We start from the raw sequence: 21,178 nt of genomic DNA on the forward strand, positions 1-21,178 counted from the left end.
CAACAGAAATCTTATAATGTTTTTGTAGCTTATATAGTGGAACTTCTGCTGGTTGCCTGACTTCTTGGCTTTTTGACTTCAGTAAGTACGGGGAGTGGATTGGTTAAGTGGGGTAGCGGAGGCAAGGAAAGGTTGCAGTTGCCAAAAGTTTCAAGGCACATCAGAGAACCCGTGCACTGTGGGTAAGCGTTGCGGTACGTATTAATAAACAAAGTGACTGTGTGTCTATGTTGGAGGTGGAGATCTCAGGATGGTCAAGTAGCTTAATGCCGAGTGGTGTCCAGAGACAACATCCTGGCCTTTGTAAACGTGAAAGCGGTGATGTGATGGACAAGGAGAGGGTGCAGGTGTGGCGTGTGAATGTATATGTATCATACTGTGAGGTTAGAGTTGTGTGAGGCAGTTAGAGACGGAAGATCTCTGAGGGATGCTAGTAGTGTGGTGAAACCCCGATGTTGGATAATGTACTAGGCTCGGACTTAGGTGTCAGTGTTGGGTAACTTGTCCAATCAGACCTGAGACAGAGACTGTGGTCCATTAATGTGCCTGCTGGTGGGTTACATTCCCAGAGGCTATGCCCGCCTTACGTTCTTAAGAGGACCACAGGTAGTGTGGCGTGGCTTTTTTTGTCTGGTGGCTATCTCGGTTTGGGTTCTATGAATCATTGCCGCATTTGTTTGCTAACAAGCACTGTTGGCAAATTTTTTTTTCTCCCAATATTTGCACTTTTTTGCTGCAAAATGCAGGGGTGTCCCCCTCCCCCCAAGCTACCTCTACTGCCACTCGAATATATACCTTAACCCCATCTACCATATGCATTTTGCCACAAAAGAAAATGCAAATAAAATCTATGTTCGGGTAGTTTAGTGAAAGTGGCCTAGATGTTCTAGAGTGCGTCCTTGCGGACAGAGCTTTGCTTACTTTTGTTGGGTTGCTTGTGGGCGTCATCAATCGGTAGTGTGCTTGCCTGGGACCTCTATGTGAATTGGTTGACTCACAGGTTCTGTTCACTGTAAGTTCTAATATACATACAAGTAAACTTCCTCAGAATCAATTTTTCCTTGCAAAATATACCTCCGTGCCCTCCCTGTTAAATGCTATGCTATGTCGTGATGTTCCTTTGTTATTCACTATATATGAATCTGCCTTCATTTTTATAGGTGGGCTTTTAAAAGTTAATATTCACAATTGTTTTCTGCTTCTACCAGTGTAAAGGCTGGAGGGGGGTATCTGTACTTCTGCCCTGTATTTGGTAGGGTAAAGACACAGAACACCCCAGCCAAGGCTCTCAATTTGGCAGCAATGGGCGAGCAGCCAGGCTTAAACCTTCAGGGGGTGATGTAGGATGGTTCTTAATTACAGTGTTTCCCCAAAGCCCCCACAAAGGAATGTTCACAAACTATGATAGGTGATAACAAAGCTTCTTTGTATAAAACAAGGTTCAGTAATATATATACATGTATGCACCGCACCACACCATACCTAGCATTAAAATGCAGCGAACCTGTGCAACCCACTCTGGCTGAACACATACCAAGTGCACCTATGTACTATATGCTACACAACTCTCTCCACTGATCGCCAAGGGCATTCAACCTACAGCGCTTTGAGATAATACCATTGCTACAAAAGGCGCTATGTGAATGCACCATAACATTAAATAACATAAGGGGTACAAGGGTGTAACCATCACCCATGGGTGCTATAAGGGTATCCCATGGGTGTTGTTCACCAAAAGGAAAGGATTAGTCTCTACACTCCCACAGTATTCATTGACTGATCCCCCAGTCCGCCAAGAAATTAATTCCCTCTGAACTGGTTTAAAACTAGAAGAAAGCTCATTCTTAGGCGATAATATTGAGAACATTTCCCTATCAGATGTCAACAGGTTGGACTCCCGTGGGTGGCCAATTCATCTTTTTCCATGTATTGCACATGATATAGGCAAAATTATGCTGTCCTACTGATCATGTTTACAGAACAAAAATGTTGCTTTATATATGTTGTTTTTGCACATTTGTAATTAATCTTGTTCACAAGTGCATTCTTTACTCATGCTTGGGGTATTGTTTTTTGACATATTTTAGTTTCATTAACGATTGCATGAATTTGTATGCATGTACGTCACTTATTAAAAAAAACACCTGATATTCAAAAATGTTTTTATTTTTTTAATTATATAGTGGCTACTAAGTCAAACAGTAGCCAGTCAGAGTTGTTGTTCGTTCTCCTTATTGGTGTTTCTGTCTCCAATTAGGTCAGCCATGGTTATAGATTTCTGTGTATCCAGAGCTACCCTAGGGTTCAACATGTACTGGTCCTGAAGGCGAATCTGATAAGAGCCTCACCCTCAGTTAAAATAATCTTACCATGATTAGGAGTGTGCAAACAAACCCACTTGGGAAGGCCAGACTCCATGTTGTTTACCGGTTATTGATGCCCATTTTGGACCGTCCCAGTATAAATGGCTATGCCACGTTCACCAAAAGGAAAACATGAAGAGCTGCACTGCCCGAGGTCCAGGCTGTACCCCAGTGGTGGAAAACAGAGAGAAAACAGACACAGAGAAGTGGTAGGACAAGGACTACGGGGCCCTGTCTCTCCATAAGTCATGTCCAGTATCGCAACCAGCCTGCCTTGCAATCTTACAACAATAAGCAGACTGTCTTGATGGGAGGGTTTCTTGCCATCTTACATATTACAGCTCCTGAAGATGCAGCAAGTACATGATACCTAAACATAATCTGTATTTAATTTTACAGAAGGTTCCTGCTTAGTTTCACCATAAAGAACGATGTAGCCCTACACAACAAAATAGCTTACATTCCTTTGTTAAATAGACCACACACATTTTAAATGTCCTCCTATGGTGTAACATTTTCAGAACAAAAGGGCACCCATAGCAGGTCGCCTTGTGTAAGGTAATACATTATGCAGCAGGAACAGGGATTGTGACAACTTAGTTGTCATCTCGTCTAGTTCAGGATGCCATGGACGGCCACTCTAATTAGCATCCATAATGTATGCCGCAGCCGAAGAAAGGGGATTGTGTGGAATGGTGGTGTTAATCCCTTGAAAACAATGCAGCGTTTGTTCACATCCAATTTACTAGATTTCAAGAAGACAAGGCTTCTCCGCTGCCTACTCTGGTGCAGATATGCTTCGCAACTGAGCATCGTTAAACTCATTTTGAAAACAGTCAAGTCTGTATGTTGAGGATAAGCTGTGCCTTTCCCTCTTTTCCGATCTGAAAGTCTGAGTGACCTCCATCGTCTGGTAAAGCCAATTTTAAACCAATAAAAAGAAAAAACTGTGGTACATAAATTGTGAATTAGAAACATCTCGTATTGCTGTGCGTCCCCTCCCCTCACTTATTCTTATCAACCTCTGAGGGGCCTGCACCATTCCACTCATCACACTCACCCCTCACATCCGAAGTCATGCGTCCAGGGCACTACCAAAGCTTACCCCTCCTCTGGGGCTGCCCGAGTGACCGTCCCCTCCATTAATATTGCAACCTATTTCAGCTTTGTCTGTTGTTTGAGCACACTATGGCTTCTTTCCCCCTTCGCTTTCTAAACCATTTGTTACACTGTTTTCATTATGTATGTCTTTATTGTGTTAAGACCATCAATCTATCTATCTATATATATAACGGAAAATTGGTTTGTTTGTGTGTTTGTTTGTTCCTCATACAATTTCACACCCTTTCACCAATCTGCACCATATTTTGCACAGAAACCTGTTAGGACCCTCCGATCATTATTGGCTACATGACATTTGGACACCCCACCCCTTTCCCTGGATTTCAGCCCCTTAAAACATGAGACAGCTGCCTGTAATCGGCGAAACATCAATGGGGTCCTAAAAGGACCGGTCTAGACACAGGGAACACAACTCGAGGACCCCAAAAACCATGTTTCAAGGCCATAGGACGCACCGTTTCTGAGATATTTGCATCGCAACAGACTGCCCTGCGCCAGGGTGAGGCGACAGGTGGGGAGAGAGTGCAGAAGATCCAAGTATGCTGCAGCGCGCCAACTCTCGCTGCCCCGCCACGTCTTCTCTGGGGTATGTTAGCCAGCCACAAGCGCCCATTCTCAGTGCAGTTTACTTCAGAGTGAAAAGCACAATAAGCGATAAGCGACCCTAAACAGCGACCTACAGGGTCATTGATTTTCAACAATTGATGAGTGTTATCTGTTTGTCTACAGAACTCGTGCAGGGTATGGTACGTTTTGCTAGTTTTAAATTAATGAAAGATCTTGCAATGCAGCGCAAGGCGTGTATTGGGCAATAACCTGTGCCCATCTGCCACTGAACCTGAAACACAGTGGTCCACATCACAGGGACCTGTGCCCGGAATAAATACGTGTGCTGGTGTATCTCCAAGTGTACGAATAGGAATAACAACACAATTTAACGTGTAGTAAGTGCTATCAATAAGATTTTGAAGTGGGAGTATTTTACTCATTGTTTTTTAAAGTTGGGAGTGAAATGTTTTTGTTTTTTTTGTGAGTAAAAGAGTAAGTCCCATTCCAAATGGAAGTATTTTATGACCAAGTACATTTATTTTAAATGTAAAACAGAAATGTTATTATAATAAATATTTCTTTCCACCTATTATTCATGCACATTAAAATATACATGTTTACCTCTTTGGATCAGGCAGCAATGATAATATTTTCTTCTGTGGCACTACATGTATTACTGTACCAAACAAACATCTGTTGAGCTCTGTGGGTGAAAGCAGGGGGACAAGCGCCTATGCAGTGTTTTTCTATTTTTGTAGGGAGTATTTTTACTCCTTATTTTTTTCTTTTTTGTGAGTATTTGCCTATTTTCAGTGAGTAAAAGTGGCTGATACACCCCGGGCTGCATGCAGTATCATTATACTGTACACAGTGATTAAAATGTGTTTTTAAGAAAACATTTTACGTTTTCTAGGTATGTTGAATTGCTGTTGGTGTATGTTAAGAAGATACATGTATGTGCTAATGCTTGTTGGGTGCAGAAGATCCTCTTCTGTTTTGACGAATAATGTTAATTTCACATACATTTTTTCATTATGTTTTGTCCCTCTGAACCGAGTGCACAATGCAGATTAAGGCTGTTTGTGTATTTGGTGCTGCAGATGTTTTTGTGAGTCTTGCAGAATAATTCAATGAATGTTTTTTATTTTGTGTTGTTCCTACGGCCCTAGTGCATAGGACTAAACAGGGGTTTGTGCGCCTGTGTACTCGGGGCTTTGGATGTTTTTTTTGTTTTTGCCGAATATTTTCCATTTCGTTGAACGTTTTTCATTTAGCTTTGTCCCTTTTACATTACAGTGCATGACTGGATATAGAGTATGTTTCTTTGTGCCTGAGGCTGGAGATGTCTGTGTGTGTGTTGTAGTATATTATTCATTCCGTTTATCTGATCTGTTTTTATACATTATTTGCTGCATGCACTGCTTCCAGCTAAGGCATGGATTTATCATTTATGCCAAAAACTTCAAAAATTGAAGCAGACTATTTTGAGATACTGTGAGTTCAATCAAGCATTTGTCACTCTCTACGGAAATCCCCCCAAAACAGTTTGTTTTCAGCAATCGTGCTATGCCTGTAGGAGTTGATGTAACGGCACCACTGCACAGTGTAATAAAATAATAAAATAGCATTTTCACAGATTTTAAATTACCATTATGTGTGTGTGCGTGTAAAGCTCTGATTCAGAAAGTGTTTGTCAATGGGATTAACCCATTGACAAAATGCTTTGTGAATCAGTCATATATATATATGACTGATTCACAAAGCAGTGGAATCCTGGACAAGTATATATATCCTGTATATAGCTATTTTTTTATAACATTATTATCAATATTTTACAGAGATATATTTTTTTTATAACATTATTATCAATATTTTACAGAGATATATCTATATTTATGTTATAGTGCTATAATGTGGTTGCTGCACTATAGATAAATTGAGTATGAAGTACCATAGGAAACCCGAAAAATGAATTGCTAATAAATTTTGACGCATACAACAGATTTGGCTGAAATTTTACAAACAGAATTTACTTACCACCTCACCACCCCCCTCTTTTGAAACACAAATGCAGAATGACTTGAATAGTTGTGTCTTCCACCACATCTGCCAGGTTTCCAGGTGCCCTTAGGGGTAGTCCCTTGATATTTTCGGGAGGATAGCTCAGCGGCAAAGTGCTGGCCTTGGAAGCAAGACGCCACGGAGCAACATAGGTTTGATCCCCGCGTCCGTGCTTAGAAACCTCTGGGTATTAAGCGTGTTATAAATAGCCTATCATATCATATCACAATGAATCTGTCACCGTGTAATAGTGATAAGTGCTTAAGGATGACGGTTCTGCAAAGAATACTCCATTAGCTGAGCGCCCTCCTGCCCATTGCAGTGCCCAGTCATACTGCAAGAGTAGGAATGCTCCATTCAAGAAGTTTCTTTAGGGTACAGATAAAAAAGGAAACATGTCCCGGAGGAAACTACTGTGGCTTCATCAAGTCTCCAGTGACGATGAGAGACCCATGAGTGGGTCGAACTACAGAAGAGCCTTTCAACAACAGTGAGTGCAAAGGGGAAACTATACTGCAGAGAGGTTCCTTGTCACCGGGTGTGCCCTCCAAATCTTTCCCAAGAGAGAAAGGAATGGCCTCCTCTCTTCTAACGGCATCAGCTATGCCCGATGCTCTGCACCTTTGCCCGGCCGGCCCTATGTCAGATTGAACCAAAGGTTGAATAAATAAATGTCTGAGGCAGGGCCATGGGGTGTTGCTGAAAATCTAACAGCTCTCGACGAGTGGTATGATTAAATCTTTTCAGGAGGCACAACCGGAATTTTTAATTGAGAGAAGAAGAGAAAGCAACGGGCATTTTCTCTGCTGCCCCCATCATTTCAGTGGAAACCGCTGTAGCATCTCTGGTTGTTGCTGCTGGTTTATAAGATAGTTATAAGATAAATACAAATAGAATACAAGCGGCTCTGGCACTTTGCCAGGCCAGTGGTTTGAGAGGTGTGGAGGCGGGCCAACAGGGAGGGGTAACTGTAGGGGAATGCACTACCCGGGGGGGGGGGGGGGGGCGACGTAACCGGCAGGCGCCACCGCCCGGTGCCAGAAGTGTAGAGCCAAGGGGTCCCGGGCAGCTATAAAGGGAGTGGGCCCCCCTAAACCTACTTCTACCCACTTATTCGTATGAGGGAGGATAATAAGGACTAGCATCACCGATGGCATGCAGCAGCAGTGAAGTGTGTCCCAGAGGCTATTACAGTCACCGGAGTAAGAGGACATCTCACAATCACCAAAGCAACTAAGTAACACACCTCAAGTCTACGCCCTACATGTAAGGCGCTGTCAAAAAGCTGTTCAGAGACCCAGTAGCATACCAGTTGTGGGTGCTGTGGGGCCGCCTGCCCCAGCAAAGTCTTCACAGTGGAGAGATTCTGGACATTTTGGAGCAGTCCTTGGCTTTTTCCTCTGCAAGCCCTGTGGCTAGTAGAGTGTTCTGGCCACTCATCCCAGTGGAATCCTGGACAAGTACATCCGCCTCACTGGTCTTTGTTTCAGGCAATGCTCTGCTAATGGGCAGTACACGAATTAATGGATGCAGCCTACCTCCCTGCCACATTCTGTGATGCTGCTGGAGAGACCTGCCCACCTTCAGAGCAGGACAAAATACCCACGAGAAAGAGTGTCCCTGCATCTGAACAACAGCCTTACAATTCCTTCTGTAACACATTTCCTTTGTTACCAGCAGCCCCTTTCTTATGCATGAATGTTTAGGCAATTTACACTGTGATGGGACAACTGAAAGACCCCACACAGCTCCAGTTACCCACCAAATCCACGCCTGCTTGCATGGCACTTTAAGTGAGCAACACAGTAAAGCTCCCTTTCAAAACATAATTTATATCCATGATGTATGTCTACTCGTTTGGCATGCAAAAATAGATTTGGTTTTATGTGGAGCGTCAAATGTTCTTAACATCATGCATAACAGCAAGATGGACGTTTCTGAATGGTGGTCGGTCAAAATATCGAAAAAATAATCTCTAATGACAAAAAGGTCGAAAAAGAAATTTTATTTTGGGGTCCGGGATTAAAAAAAAATGGTAAAAAAAAAAAAAAACTTAAAAAAGGGGGCTGGGGGGAAACCCCCCATTTCGAATAAAAAACGTCATAAAAAAAATGCCTTTTTTTCGAGATTTTTTTTTCGAGATTTCTATTTTCGGTATTATGACCATAAACCTTTGTGAATAACAATATTCCCTGGCAACCGTATTACAATCTTCTTTTTAGTGTGTTTCTTAAGGTGCAGAAAGTACAGTGGTGGAAAACGGGAGGTTTATTAGGATCTCATTATTTTGCATTCTGGGATTTGTAGTTTCCATTCCAATCTGGAAAATAAAGTTACAATTCCTTTGGATTTATATATTTTCTGTGGGGAGTCTCAGGTGTCAGGTTGCTTTACTACTGATTTGCGTATTTTTCAAGTAAACACTCTAAAGCAGCATTATGGCCGTCATTGAAAGCCAAGCGTTGAATAAGTGTAGCCAGCAAGCAGCGCAAGTATGTGGTCAAGAGCCTAAATTGCAGAGTGGATGGACAACATGGCTTTGCTGCTTAGCTTAAGTATGTCATTACGGGCAAAAGGGTTCATCTCTCTGTGACCGAACTGCAAAACTAGGAGTCCTCAGATGTAATTAGGTTAACGTTGCTTGATAAAATACTCTTACCGTGGGGCAGGTCTAATGATTTTAGTCACCAAATGGTGTCCTTCTGTTAGGGCACCCCCCCAAGGCTGTCACCTAGAATTGCACTACATGTGCACTTGCCATACTGAGTTCGCTATTACTTGACTTCACAAGCGGATATATAGTCTCATTAGCCAGTCAGTGCACCAACGAGTCTAGTGTGATGGACTGATTGCATCAGAACCAACATTAATTTCCTCCCCGTTGCTTGCATTCTCTGAAGTTGCGTGGGCTGTCCAGTCTACTGCCATTTTTACTTTCCTGAACCTCTTTCATATGCCCCGTTATGCTTTGTTATTGAGTCTTTTATAGCACACTTCAGTCATTGTTACAGTTTCTTGGTGCTTCGTCATCGGCAAGAAATGGGGCAGGGGACTGAAGTAGAAGCTGGGGCAGAGAGAGTTTCTTGTGCTGCAATGATGATGTGTGCATATCTGAAAAGATGGAGCTCTCCCTGGTGTATACGGGTGGGTATTTTGTGAGTTGTCTGTAGCCATGGTGAATATGTGCGTCTAGGTTGCTCATGTAAACTGTTTGTGTGGTTGTCTGTGGTGTCCTTCTGAGTGGTTGTTACAGAGTTTGAAGAGTTGTGTTGGTCTATCAGTTTTTCTTTAGTTTGATGTTTAGGGAAAATTAGTGTAGACAAATGCTCATTGTGTACGTTCCATTGTGTAACCTGTGCTGTTTTGATGGTGGGGTTGTGTGTCAAGATGTGTTGTTGATTAGGTCGGCAGTATAACAATTTTGAAGTGGTTATTGTTACCTTACCTTGCTCTTCAAACCACCAATAACTGGGGAAACCCTTTATCACTTTGAAAACATTAGTTGGTTCCATTTATTGGTTTATATTCATTAAGAAATTGTCCCGATTGTATGTCTTGTTATGCCATATTATGTGATATTAGGCCACATGATGAAACATTAGGTGACACTATGCCATGGCATAAATTCAGAGCCCACAGTTTCTAGTCAGTTGCTGCGGACCTCCCTCCTGACTGCTGCGGCAAACCAAAAGAAGGCATCGGTCGAGTTACTGACATGTTCGAAGGTTTTTTTAAATTAAAGGAAGAAAGAAAAAGTCTGAATCCTACCGAATAATGGTAATAACTGACCCTGCCACTTTAGAAAACCAAACAGAAAGAAGGAGACCAGGACAAGGCCTCTGCCTTCGACATCTTCCTGTCCCAGCCCTTGGATTCCTTCTCCAAGCAGGCTTTTAAAAAGTTCATCAATCCTGGTGTCTTTCTTCGAAGGAAACATGGTTCTTAACAGTTTCACAGAGTTCCAAAAGAGTTCTTGTGAAAATCTACCACAATGTTCCTTAAAGTGCAATAATTCATCTGTTATGGGAAAACTGACACATCCTTCAGGCTGTCAGTACTGGGAAACTATGTTTCCCTTAGTCTTTGACTATGTTGCCATTTCTTGGTAACTATTTATCTATGTGCTTTACAGTACCGTGCAAAGGGGTCCTTTTGTTTTATGGCCCTAGACATCCTCTAAGGATTTTTTGGTGCGTGCCTAGGTGTCACGGTCCATATCCCCAAACACCAGGTACAGACCACCCTGCCCAAGGCGTTGGGTTCCATGGGGGCCTTGAAGTCCCCAAGGAATCTTGCAGGGGCTTCCTGGACTCGGTCCTGGCGGCGTTGGCGCCAGTCTCATACTGCCATCACCAACATGCCACGCTTCAGACCCAGAGAGGCACGTGAGAACCAATATGATGCAGGGTGAAGTGGTTATTTGTTGTGGAACTATTTGCTTGGGTTTGGTTGCCGGAACTACTTTACCTGAGAACTACTTTTAGAAGACTATATAAGCCACACCATTCATACAGAACACGCTTCGCGTTATTCTGCACTCCTGCAGCGTAACGCTCACCGTGTCTGCAGCTCCAGGCCAGCCATCAGCCACGCCCGTCCAGTTGTCTCGAGTTACCTGCAAAGAAGAATGAGAAAGAAGAGCAGAACAAGATACTTACCAGTCTCTTCATCGCGGCCGCCCGGGAGTCCACTCTTCTACAGAACTGAAAAGGAAAGAACATCAGATTAGCCCTGCAGACCACACGCTCTTCATCGCAGTTCAGCACCGCACTAATACTTACCAGCGAACCATCGAAACGTCTTCACTCGATCTCCGCTTCATCTTCCCATCGCCTCTCCGGGACTGCCGCATCTGTAAAACAGAAAGAAGACATCAGGTTAGCAGAGCAATGGGAAGGCCTCATTCTGACTTATAATCCTGCACGGGGCAGCTCTCACCTGAAGGCAGCAATCCTTACGGGCTCGCAATTCTTCATCACGCAGCCTTTGTTCAGGTGATTCCGCACCTGCAGAATATAAAAGCAGCAGGTTAGTTGTGCAGAAAAACAGTATTGGATGGAAAGACTTTTGCATAGCACTGGCGCAAATCTTACCTTGGGAAGTCAGCTACCAAGAACCTTGCTCCATCGTATGCACGAAGAGGGAATCTGTAAAGAAAGGTACAGAGTGACCTTTTGCAACTTGAACTCTTAGCTATCCATATCTTTGGAATAAGACTTACCATAGAGTCACAGTTGTCTGGAACTTTCAATAGGATCAGTGAAGTAACTAAATCCTAGAACTACGCCGCACCCCTGCGAACATTGGCAGGACGGAGAGCCCGCTATTCGTAACTCAAAGATGAGATATAGGGGGGGTGCAAGAGGACACCAAGGGAGGCGGGAGTCACCCTCATCCACATGGTTGGGTAACCTGTGATTTACCTTTCTAGGCAAGCCTGCTTTCGTATCGGAGGGGAGTACAAGACACCACTCACCACCAGATCATCCAGCTCCGTTTGGCGCCCCTGTGGAAATCAGGTGAGCGTAACACTAGGAGGAACTGATGGCAGCAGTTTACTTTTATAGTATTTTTACTTCTTTTTAACAAACCTCGTTTGGCTCAATACTGTGGCCAGTGCCGAAAATGGCTGTGCCACGAAGTCTTTTGTTCTGTATTTGGCCATTTTGTCCCTTTGCCTTCCCCCGGGTCAAGCAGACCCGGGAATTCCTCATGTGGGAATGCAGCCTCCCGCGAAAACCGCAACTTTTGCAGACTCCTGCATGTCACGTGTTCTAGTGTCCAGGAAGAGAATTGGGACTGTCTGTTCCCAATCCACACTACTGGTGCCAGTATGTCTGGTATGCCTGAATGACTGGGACCACCGTGGACCGTGATTGGTCCATATCTGGCGTGCATACAGGAGAGCAGATCTTCGATTGGTTATCCCAGATTTGAACGCAAAATGAATCTTGAATAAGAGAAGGGGTTCTGCATCCATTCCAGATCAATCACCTGAAGTTCTCTCCGAACTACTGAAGAAGCCAAGTATCCTGAAAGGCTAAAGCAGACCTGTGAAACTGCCGGAGATGTGCTGGAAGGTTTGGCACCCTGAGCCCGCTGCTGTCCCTTCAGACCCCTGTTTTTGCATCAATCACTGAAGGCCTGTAAGGGCGCTTTGATCATTTGGAGTAGTGGGTACAACTACTCTCGGCACCTCCTGATTACCCTTCCTGAACTATTGAATCCTTTTACGTGACAACATGAGAAGTAAAACATACTAGATGCCAGTTAGTGAGGCAATACAACTTGTTCTGCTTATAGCCATTTTTTATGCTGTATTGATTGTATTCATTACGATTATTTGTTGATTTAGGAACTACATTTGCGCCAAGGTTTCCAACTGTTGTAATGTTTCCTTTGTTTTGTCTCTTTCTTTTTCAGCTTTGTTCAATTAATAGATGTACCTCTTCCAGGCCTTGGCTGTCACTTGCTTCTTGCACAATACATCTGTGTATAGCAATTAGTAAAACATGTATTTTTTCAATTTAGTTATAGCCAATAAATGTATGAAATGTGCCAAATCTGGAGATATAATATAGTGTGTTTTGTTCTGATAGTTACAGAACAGTAAGGAGTGCTCCCAGTACCACTGAGAAGTAAGACGTGTAAAAGGATTCTGTTGACCGTTTGCACTTTGTTCCACATTTAGTGATCCATTTTGCCAGAACAATACTGTCAAGTGTTCCTGTCAGGACACCCTTGTTGTATTATACTTATGTTGCCCTGTTCCTTGATAGAGTAGGGGTTGACCCTCACGTGAACCATGCCCTCCCGAACGCTATCCAGCGAACTGACCAGCTCCAACACGGGGTATCACAAAGGAGCACTGCCGTCTGAGTTGACACTTGAGACTGGAGGAATCGCCAGCTTGTGGTCCTGGGCCCTCTCCTCCTGAATTTCGTAGTCCTACCTCCTCTGGGTTGCGATTTAAGAGAGTGTGCCACGCCGCAAGCATTTGCAGACCCTGTGTCGCCCTACTGTGGTTATGGTCGTTGTAGGAGCCTTGCCTGCCTGCCTACCTGTGCCCTGAGACGTGGTGCACTGGAACTGTCCTCTTTTCTTCATGGAGAGCTGAGAAAAGGCTACTTCCCCGCCACAGACAATCGTCCTATCCCGCAGCTGAGAGCCAGAGAGACATGCAACTGCAGGGGTTGAACCTACAAGTGACATCGCCTAGACTGGCAAAGTTTGTCCCAGACTGTGCCCAGTGTCAGTGAGAACTTGCATCACTTACCAGTGGCCCCCTGGCACAGCCATTGTTCTTTACGCACAGGAATCCTTAAAAAGATACTCACCTTAGCTGTGCTAGCTTGTGCTCCCTAGCTATTCCCGAAACTCAAAAGTCACTTTGCTTGCAAGGTTAGACCCTTCTTGAATAGTAGGGCACTGTTCTTCATCACCTCAAGCCCCTTCCTGAACTGCTACAGCTACCTGAAGAGGACCAGCTTTCTCTCATTACGCACGACCGCGCATTTATAACACACTACTGTAGTTTTGAGCAAAAGGCTCCCCACTTCATAGGGCTGGACTGCTTAAGTTAGGGATCGATTCTGAAGAACTGCATAATACTATATTTGTGTTAACCTACCCTTCTTTTGCAGGTTGAGGTTGTGTTTTCCCCTTTACCGCATTAGGTGAAACGTAACTGTATTTATGTTAAATAGTGAAAGGCGTGTGTTGTAGCTGTTTTATATTACTGTGGTTTATTTGTGTTTAATTATCAAGGCATATAATAAATGCATATGTATTTTGTATATACACTTGTCTAAGTGTATTCTGTGGAGTTTTACTTTGTGTGCTCATTGTGGGCTTCCGATCACTCTCAACCCTCCTGAGACTTAGTCTTGACCGCCTGCCAAGCTTCCGTGATTAGTCTGGCTTGTCCAGAAGGTTCCCCTGTTCCACTAAACTATGGTGGCCTCCTAAACCTCTGCAGACCAGGTCAGAGTTTAGAAATCCATTTTAACAGGCACTAGCAGCATGAACATGTGGTTTACAGTGGTATTGCTGGCATGTATTGTTGAGACCAGTCTCATTACTTTCTTTGGGTGCAACCAGCATGACAGGGGGACAGGCCTCATAATCTGATTTGGGCACAACCTGCGTGAACACAGGGCAACATCATTGCAAAATACTCCTGTTTACTGTCCATCAGAACCATGTGTTCAATTTGTCTTTGAAATACCTGATTTCAACACATCAGTTAAAAAGACATCTCTAAGGGGAAGCATTAGCCAAATCTTTACTGGATTAGTTTAAGTGTGCTTTCTTTGGCCAATTCAAGGAAAATCTTTACACCCCACCACTTCACAAATTCACCAGCTGCAACCGCTCTACACTGTACTAGTATTAGAGTGGGGCATGAAAGCTTATGAAGGTGGCTGGTTAGGTCTATCTCCATTTTTTGACCACACATTTGGCAAACCTGATTCCCCCGAAAAAAACAGGACTTCCTCTATAGTTCGCCCTCCCACCCCCACTCTTGCCATGTTGTATACTCCACTGCGGAGTCCCAACTTGACAGCCGGCCAGCCAAACTTTGTAACGTTATGGTATCAGGGTGCAAAATTTCAAACGGCAAGCTACTAACCAGCCTTGAAAAAGTCACCCGCCTCCTCAATTCTAAACATTCACACAGCACACCTTTTTTACTTGCCAAATAGTGAAATACCACTAGCCAATGGCTAGTCTTGGGTCCACATTTGGCACCCTGATGGTATGGTATATTATGTTAGGTCATTGGGATGGATACTGTTGCCATTTGCATGGTCTCCACGAGCTCTGGTGGGTCTGAAAGGTCAGTGTAGGTGAGGTTAATGGGGAGTGAGTGTAAAATTCAAGATAGCTTTGCTGTTGTGTTTATGTGTGTAGGCGGCTAGTACCCAGAGCTCTGCGTGCAGATCATTTCCTAGGTGATCTTTGCCGAAAGCATAGAGGCCTTTGTGTCCGAAAGGGAGGCCTGTGTGGACGTTGTGCTAGATGCATTGGTCCAAGCGTTGGTATGTAAGTTGGCTGTACACGCACGTGTAGTGTTCTGATGTTTGATGTCCATTGAGAGGGGTGTTCAAATGACGTGTGTGGGTGGCCTATATGATAAGTAAATTGTATGTTCAAGCACTGACTGTGGTTGAGTTTCAGGGAAGCCAGTCTCACTGGCATGGGGTAGTTCAGAGGCCTCCAGAGTCACCTGAAAACACTTCTCATCAAACACAGACTCTTTCATAAATTCGGGCAGATCTGTGCCGGCCTATATATGTCTGTAGCAACTTTTAATTAAAGGGTAACATTACCTTAAAAATGCACAGATTTTCAACATGTTTTAGTTATGCACAAGAAGTAATTACCTGCATTAATTGACATGGTCAGTGCATGAGTTAAACAAGGAGGAAGCTTTTTTAAATAAAATGATCTACAATGAGCTCAGGGTTTCAGGCCGGGCAACATTATTACAGTTGATATAAAGCCTTCTCCTAAACCAGTAATGTGCATGCATAGCTCACATGTGTATAGGGTAAACAGCTGTAATCTATTCCTCGCAGCAACAAAAATAGCAGACATGTCACCTGAAACATGTATTGCAACACTTTGAACGTAGCGTGCCCTGCATCTGGGCAGCATGCTCTTTCTGTACACGGGTAAGTCCTGAGTACTGTTTAAGTGGAGTCAAGGCCCTGCAGATCCCCGGTGCCATCTGCTGCTATTGGCTTTTATTATCAAACGGAATAAAAAAGAAAAACAGGGCAAACAATTGAATAGTTAAACACTTTCCATAAGGCCGGTTCTGTGGCTCAGTGGACTAATGCATCCACCGCAGGGGCTTGTGTTTGACCTCATAGTCACAGGTTCAAATCCCAGCAGCTCCACTTAGCCTTTCATCCTTCAGAGGTCGATAAAATGAGTACCATTAAGTTGGGTAACAATAAACAGCTGTTATTAGCACCAAGATGCTTTACAAATATGCAGTTTTGTTAATGCAACAATTACACAACATGAACCCAGGTCAAAGGTATCATCTGTACACATATTGTAACTATGTAATTAAAGGTGCAATACTGCTTTAGGCAAGGATGATATGATATGGCATGTATAACGCGCCTGCGCACAGGTGTCTCTGCCTCCTTAGATGTTGGACATCACGTGACATCTATACCGCGCTGACTGCTCTCTGCTCTTTCTTTTAGGTGCTGCTGGCATGAACAGGCCGGATCAATGAACGTCTTAAATGCCAGTATCAGCGCCAGAGGACCTGCAAGTGAAGTGAGGAAAGGTAATCGCTCCAAATATTTGCAACAGATGGTGAAGTCATTTCTTTTAAAAGTTTAATCCATGTAGCGTGTTGGTAAAAAAAGATTTAGAAACAACTTTCGCAAGTTTTCTAGACAATCTGACTCAGTAAACCCTAGATTTTCAAATGTCTTATGACTGGTCATTTATAATGCGCTTAATAGCTGGAGGTTTCTAAGTGCGGACCCGGGGATCGAACGTGTGTTGCTCTGTATCTTGCTTCCAAGGCGAGCGCATTGCCCCGGGGCTATCCTCCCGAGACTTTTCCTCTGATCAGCCCTTTTCCATATAGAGGCGCTGCTGCAGAGTTTCAATCCGTGATAATTGATGAGTGGATTGTGGAGATCTGCAGTTGTGTTGAGGGCGGCTGGCATGGTGAAAGCCATTGATCTGCACTGACATGGACCCTCAGGGTAGGTGATAGAATGTCTGTGTTAAAAGCTGAGCCGTTCCTCTTAGCTTCTTTGCTGATAGTCTCACTGTCTTCGATGATCCCCCCCAACATACTCCTAAGTGTGAGAGCAATGTCACGAAGGGGTGAGTCTGTCTTCCCTGGAAGGCCTGCGCCCCACACCGTGTGGTCCGGGCACTCAGTGAATGTGGAAAGAGAGCAGTGCCACGTGGTCTTGCATGCCTGTTACTCTTGAGTACTGTCACATTGGATAACAACAGCGATTATTGCATTGCTAAGAAGCTGGAGAGACCCAGCAAGAATTGCTATGATAAAAACTTGATATTAAGTGGACATACTTTGACCATTGAAACCTGAGAAGTTACATGAAAATATGTCTTTTTCTGGAAAGATAATTTTCCTAGAGGCATATGTGTGCTCTATGAATAACGAGGAACATTACCACAGACAAGCATTAATGTTAGTGTTCTCTAGCTGATTCTGTGTCTATGAGAAACTACGGAGAGAACCAACATTGGCTTAGTACACCCCACCTATGGCTCCCAAAAGAAAATGATCTTTCCAGAAAACACATTTTCATGTAACTTCTCAGGTTACAATGGTCAAAATATGTCCACTTACATAATATCAAGTGGGGAAACCCTTTGCCCATGTCTCAAGCCCCCGCATGTACCCGCATTCCCGGCCTGGTGAGCAGCAGAAGTTAGGGCTAAATGATACCATCTCCCTGTCGTGGGGCTCTGGCTTTAGACCCCAAAATCACATTCTCATCTACCGCCTCACAAAAGTCGTTCATTGGCGCCAGTATCCCAGATGGCAGCTTCAGCGCGGGGCGAGGTGGAGACTCAGCCACATGCGGCCTCAGCAGCGGAAAGAAACCTGCAACGCTACGGGACACTGTGTGCCCTCCAGGTTCGTTCTGTAGCATCGAGGCGGTGGACCCGCCCCTTACCGGTGCTCCCTATCATCAGTCTAGTGTTCCGGCTGCCATGGTTACATGTCCACACCAAGGCAATCTGGAAGCCATAAAAGCAGACCCCTGAAGTACTCGGCACGTCTCAATGCTCTGGAGGTCCTTGCTCTGTGCTCTTGCCATCTGTTGCTTCTCGTGCTCGTGTCTAGGCCCTTGTCCTTCCTACCTTGCCTTCTTGGTCCTTCCTTTTGTTCCTGTGCCTACCTGGATGATGTTCCTTACCTTCCTTGATCTTTCCCTGTTCCTTGCTCAAGTTTCCTTAGTCTACCCTCTGCCTTGTCATTCTCTCCTTTGATGTTACCCAAAACTTCCCCCTGGTTACAATCCTCCTCCTCTTCCTTGATTTCATCTTCAACCTCCTATGCTCTCCTTCAGCTTCCTCACTCCCTCTGTTTCCCCTGATCCCTTCCTTAATCTTCTTCACCCACATCTCCTCTTCCCCTCTAGTCACCTGTCTACAGACTCCCTCTTCCTGCCCCACCTCCATCTCCTGTTGCCTGGACACCCAACCCTTTCCAAACACCTGCTTCACATCCAAGCCCTCGCACAACTGTCAGCTAGCTCACAGTTTAAATGGCGGCTTGGGCCGGCCTCTGGTTGTTTGTCATTTTCAAGATGTTTACTGATCTGACAAAGAGGCAATTGTTTTCAGCTTCACCAACACCTCGTAGTCCGCCCTTCGCTGCACTGCGATGTGGACCAAGCCTTGGTAAAGGGCAGCCCCCATTTTAAAACGCCAACTTTAGGGCACCGGGCATGGGGCTGCTGCAGCAGAGCTCCACATTCTGCTTTTATACAGGGTATTATTTAGCCATGTCTGCGAAGCAGCAAAGGAGAAGCCTCTTGGTGTGTCGTCCTCTTGGTGTGCAGTTACCCGTGCATTCTGTTTGATTGTGGGTAACAATGTTCTTAGAGTGGGCCATGTGTTTCCCTAGTTTTTACCAGTTCAAATGAATTCTTAACTTTATGGACAGGACTTTGAAATCTCTTCTCCCCCTGCTCAACCCTGGGGATATCCTCTCAGGATTTATGAACATGAAAAGTCGAGAGCAGCGGTGATACCAGGGCCTCCAACAACTGCATGAGGAACGGGAGGAGTGAGATAGGGCGGAAATTGGTAATGTAGGCCAGGGACTCTACCCAGTATCACATAGTGGGTGACTGTACCAGGCTCGATGGCTACTGCGCCCTTTACCCCAAGAATCATAGACAGGACTTCCTCACATCACACAGACTGTGGACAGGTGGCAGTGACCACAGCAACATGGCCAGAAGAAAAGGCGGACCGAGTGAAAATGAGGGGATCCTTGTCATTCTGATGAACGTTGTGGTTCAGAAGTAAGGAACAAGGCCATGGAGACGTAAGGAAGACAGATCAAGCTTGTGCGAGTTGGTGGATGTCAGACAGAGAGCAGGAGCCCAGGATACTGTCAGGAAGAGGCGAGGGAGAGAGATGGCATGGTGGCCACAAACTCGGGCCATAGGTGCCAGAGGAAGGTGTCAAGATGAGAAGGTGTGCAGAGGAGAGTAGAACAAGAGAGAGGGAGATGGACAGAACCAAGTGTGGAGCAAAGGTGTGTAGGCGGATGCCAGAGATGAGAGAAGACACTGGGCAAAGACCTCGAGACAGAGGGAACGCATCCCAGATCAAACTGCAACAGAGAGAACCATGGAACATGGAAGCATAAGGAGAAATGCTACAACTTCAGGACAGAGATCCTAGAGCGCAGAGGCGTTGCTAGGGTGGGGGGGCTAAAGGGGCTATAGCCACTGGTCTTTTGGTTGTAGCCCCAGATAGAATCTCAGGAGCTACAACCAAAAGGCTATAGCTAGCCCCCAGTCCCAACAGTTCCGACACCAGTGTAGCCCCGGGTCCTTTCCAGACCTAGCAACTCCCCTGAGTAGAGCGCATCGATAAAGTGAGCATAAGGACAGGCTCTAAGCATGCGCTCTCTGGCTCTCCAATTTTAAGTACCTTTTTGTCTTAAGCCATGTATGTCACTCTTTATTACATCATATTAATGCCTAAGCCTTATGCATTCTAGTTCTATTTACACAACTGAGTCTGTACATAGAATAGAGAATAATAGAGAATTAGAAAGTATTTACATAATTGCTATGCCTGATTATGATGTAACAGAAATATTATGATACAAAGGTTTTGGCATAGCAGTGAAGGTCACTAGGGCTCTGTGTTTTGATAATTCAGGGAACCTAGTTTGGACCCGCCATTTTGGAGGACATTCGGCTTGGGACTCTGCTGCAGCCTTTACAACAACATGCATCCCCAACGTCAGTGTCCATACACAGGCGTTTAAGAGGATTTAGCACTTAAGTTCTAACTTTTCCCTGGCCTTTCACTTGTAGCATAACACGGGTCTGTGGGGGCAACATACATGCTCTCATGCAGTCCCTCCCACGTTATGATAGAAAAAGTGCCAGTGACCTCACAGAAACATGTAAAATGGCTTCTAACTGATGAGACCATATTATTTATCATCTGGGTTGACTTTGCCTCAAATATTGCGACGCGATGCACTGGTGCGGTGTTTCTCATTTTTCAGGCTGTAAGTACAGAACAAGACATTGGGCCTCATTATGGCCTTGCCGGTATCCTGGCGGTAAACCCGCCAGGATACCGGCAAAGGCTAATACCGTTTCCAGACACTCCGTCTGGTGGCACTGCCGCTGCATTCCGCGTGCTGGAGTGACGGTGTAAATCCTCATTCACTGCATGAGGGGATTTGGTCATTACGGCTTTTTTTGCGGGTAGGGCCCCTGCCTTACCTCCAGTTTTTAGCTGTGGCCCGACCGCCAAAACCATAGTCGGCTGGTCCGGTAAAGTGCTGGTATCCATGAAAACCGGGACTTTTTTTACTGGACCAGACGACTCAGAATGATGCCCACTGTGCAGACTGTCAGTGAAACCACTCAATTAATTTAGTTGTAGATTTGGCTCTGACAAAAATGACATATAAAATACTTCACCAATAAGGTAATGGGGTTCCAGGATTAAAGAAAGTGCTGTTGAAAGTAAGAGCAAAGGCGAGGCGCCTCCGTTCCAGTCCCTGCAGTGGACATGACTCCGAGCAGAACCAGGGCAGAAGAGCCCGGGTGTGGCCTGATAGTGCAGGGCACTACTCTACCTGCATTATGTCGCTCACTTGATGCTTTCATAAGCAGCACATTTAAGTGTTGTCCAAGTACATCCGGGCAAGATCGAAGGGTGGTTGACACCTGGGTAGCCCCTGGAGTAAAACATGTGCCGGACCTTGATGTCTTCCGAGCTTGGGGCAGTGGTCGAAGTGTACGAAAAGAAGTAGTGGCACTATGTTCCCTACTGGCCTGCCCCCGCTCCCCACAAACCCCATC

At 44.8% G+C, this 21,178-nt stretch overlaps 1 protein-coding gene across 3 annotated transcripts in view; it reads left to right on the forward strand.

Annotated features, from left to right (window-relative positions):
- Positions 1-21,178, forward strand: part of PIP5K1B (phosphatidylinositol-4-phosphate 5-kinase type 1 beta) — a 792,190-nt gene that overhangs the window by 255,359 nt on the left and 515,653 nt on the right. For all 3 annotated transcript variants that reach the window (XM_069625767.1, XM_069625768.1, XM_069625766.1), the window contains one exon: positions 16,319-16,404. The gene's annotated coding sequence lies outside the window, so the exon portion shown is untranslated. The remainder of the gene's footprint in view (positions 1-16,318; positions 16,405-21,178) is intronic.

The sequence above is a fragment of the Ambystoma mexicanum genome, chromosome 6p, assembly GCF_040938575.1.
Source record: "Ambystoma mexicanum isolate Mex_15411 chromosome 6p, UKY_AmexF1_1, whole genome shotgun sequence".
Lineage (NCBI taxonomy): Eukaryota > Metazoa > Chordata > Amphibia > Caudata > Ambystomatidae > Ambystoma > Ambystoma mexicanum.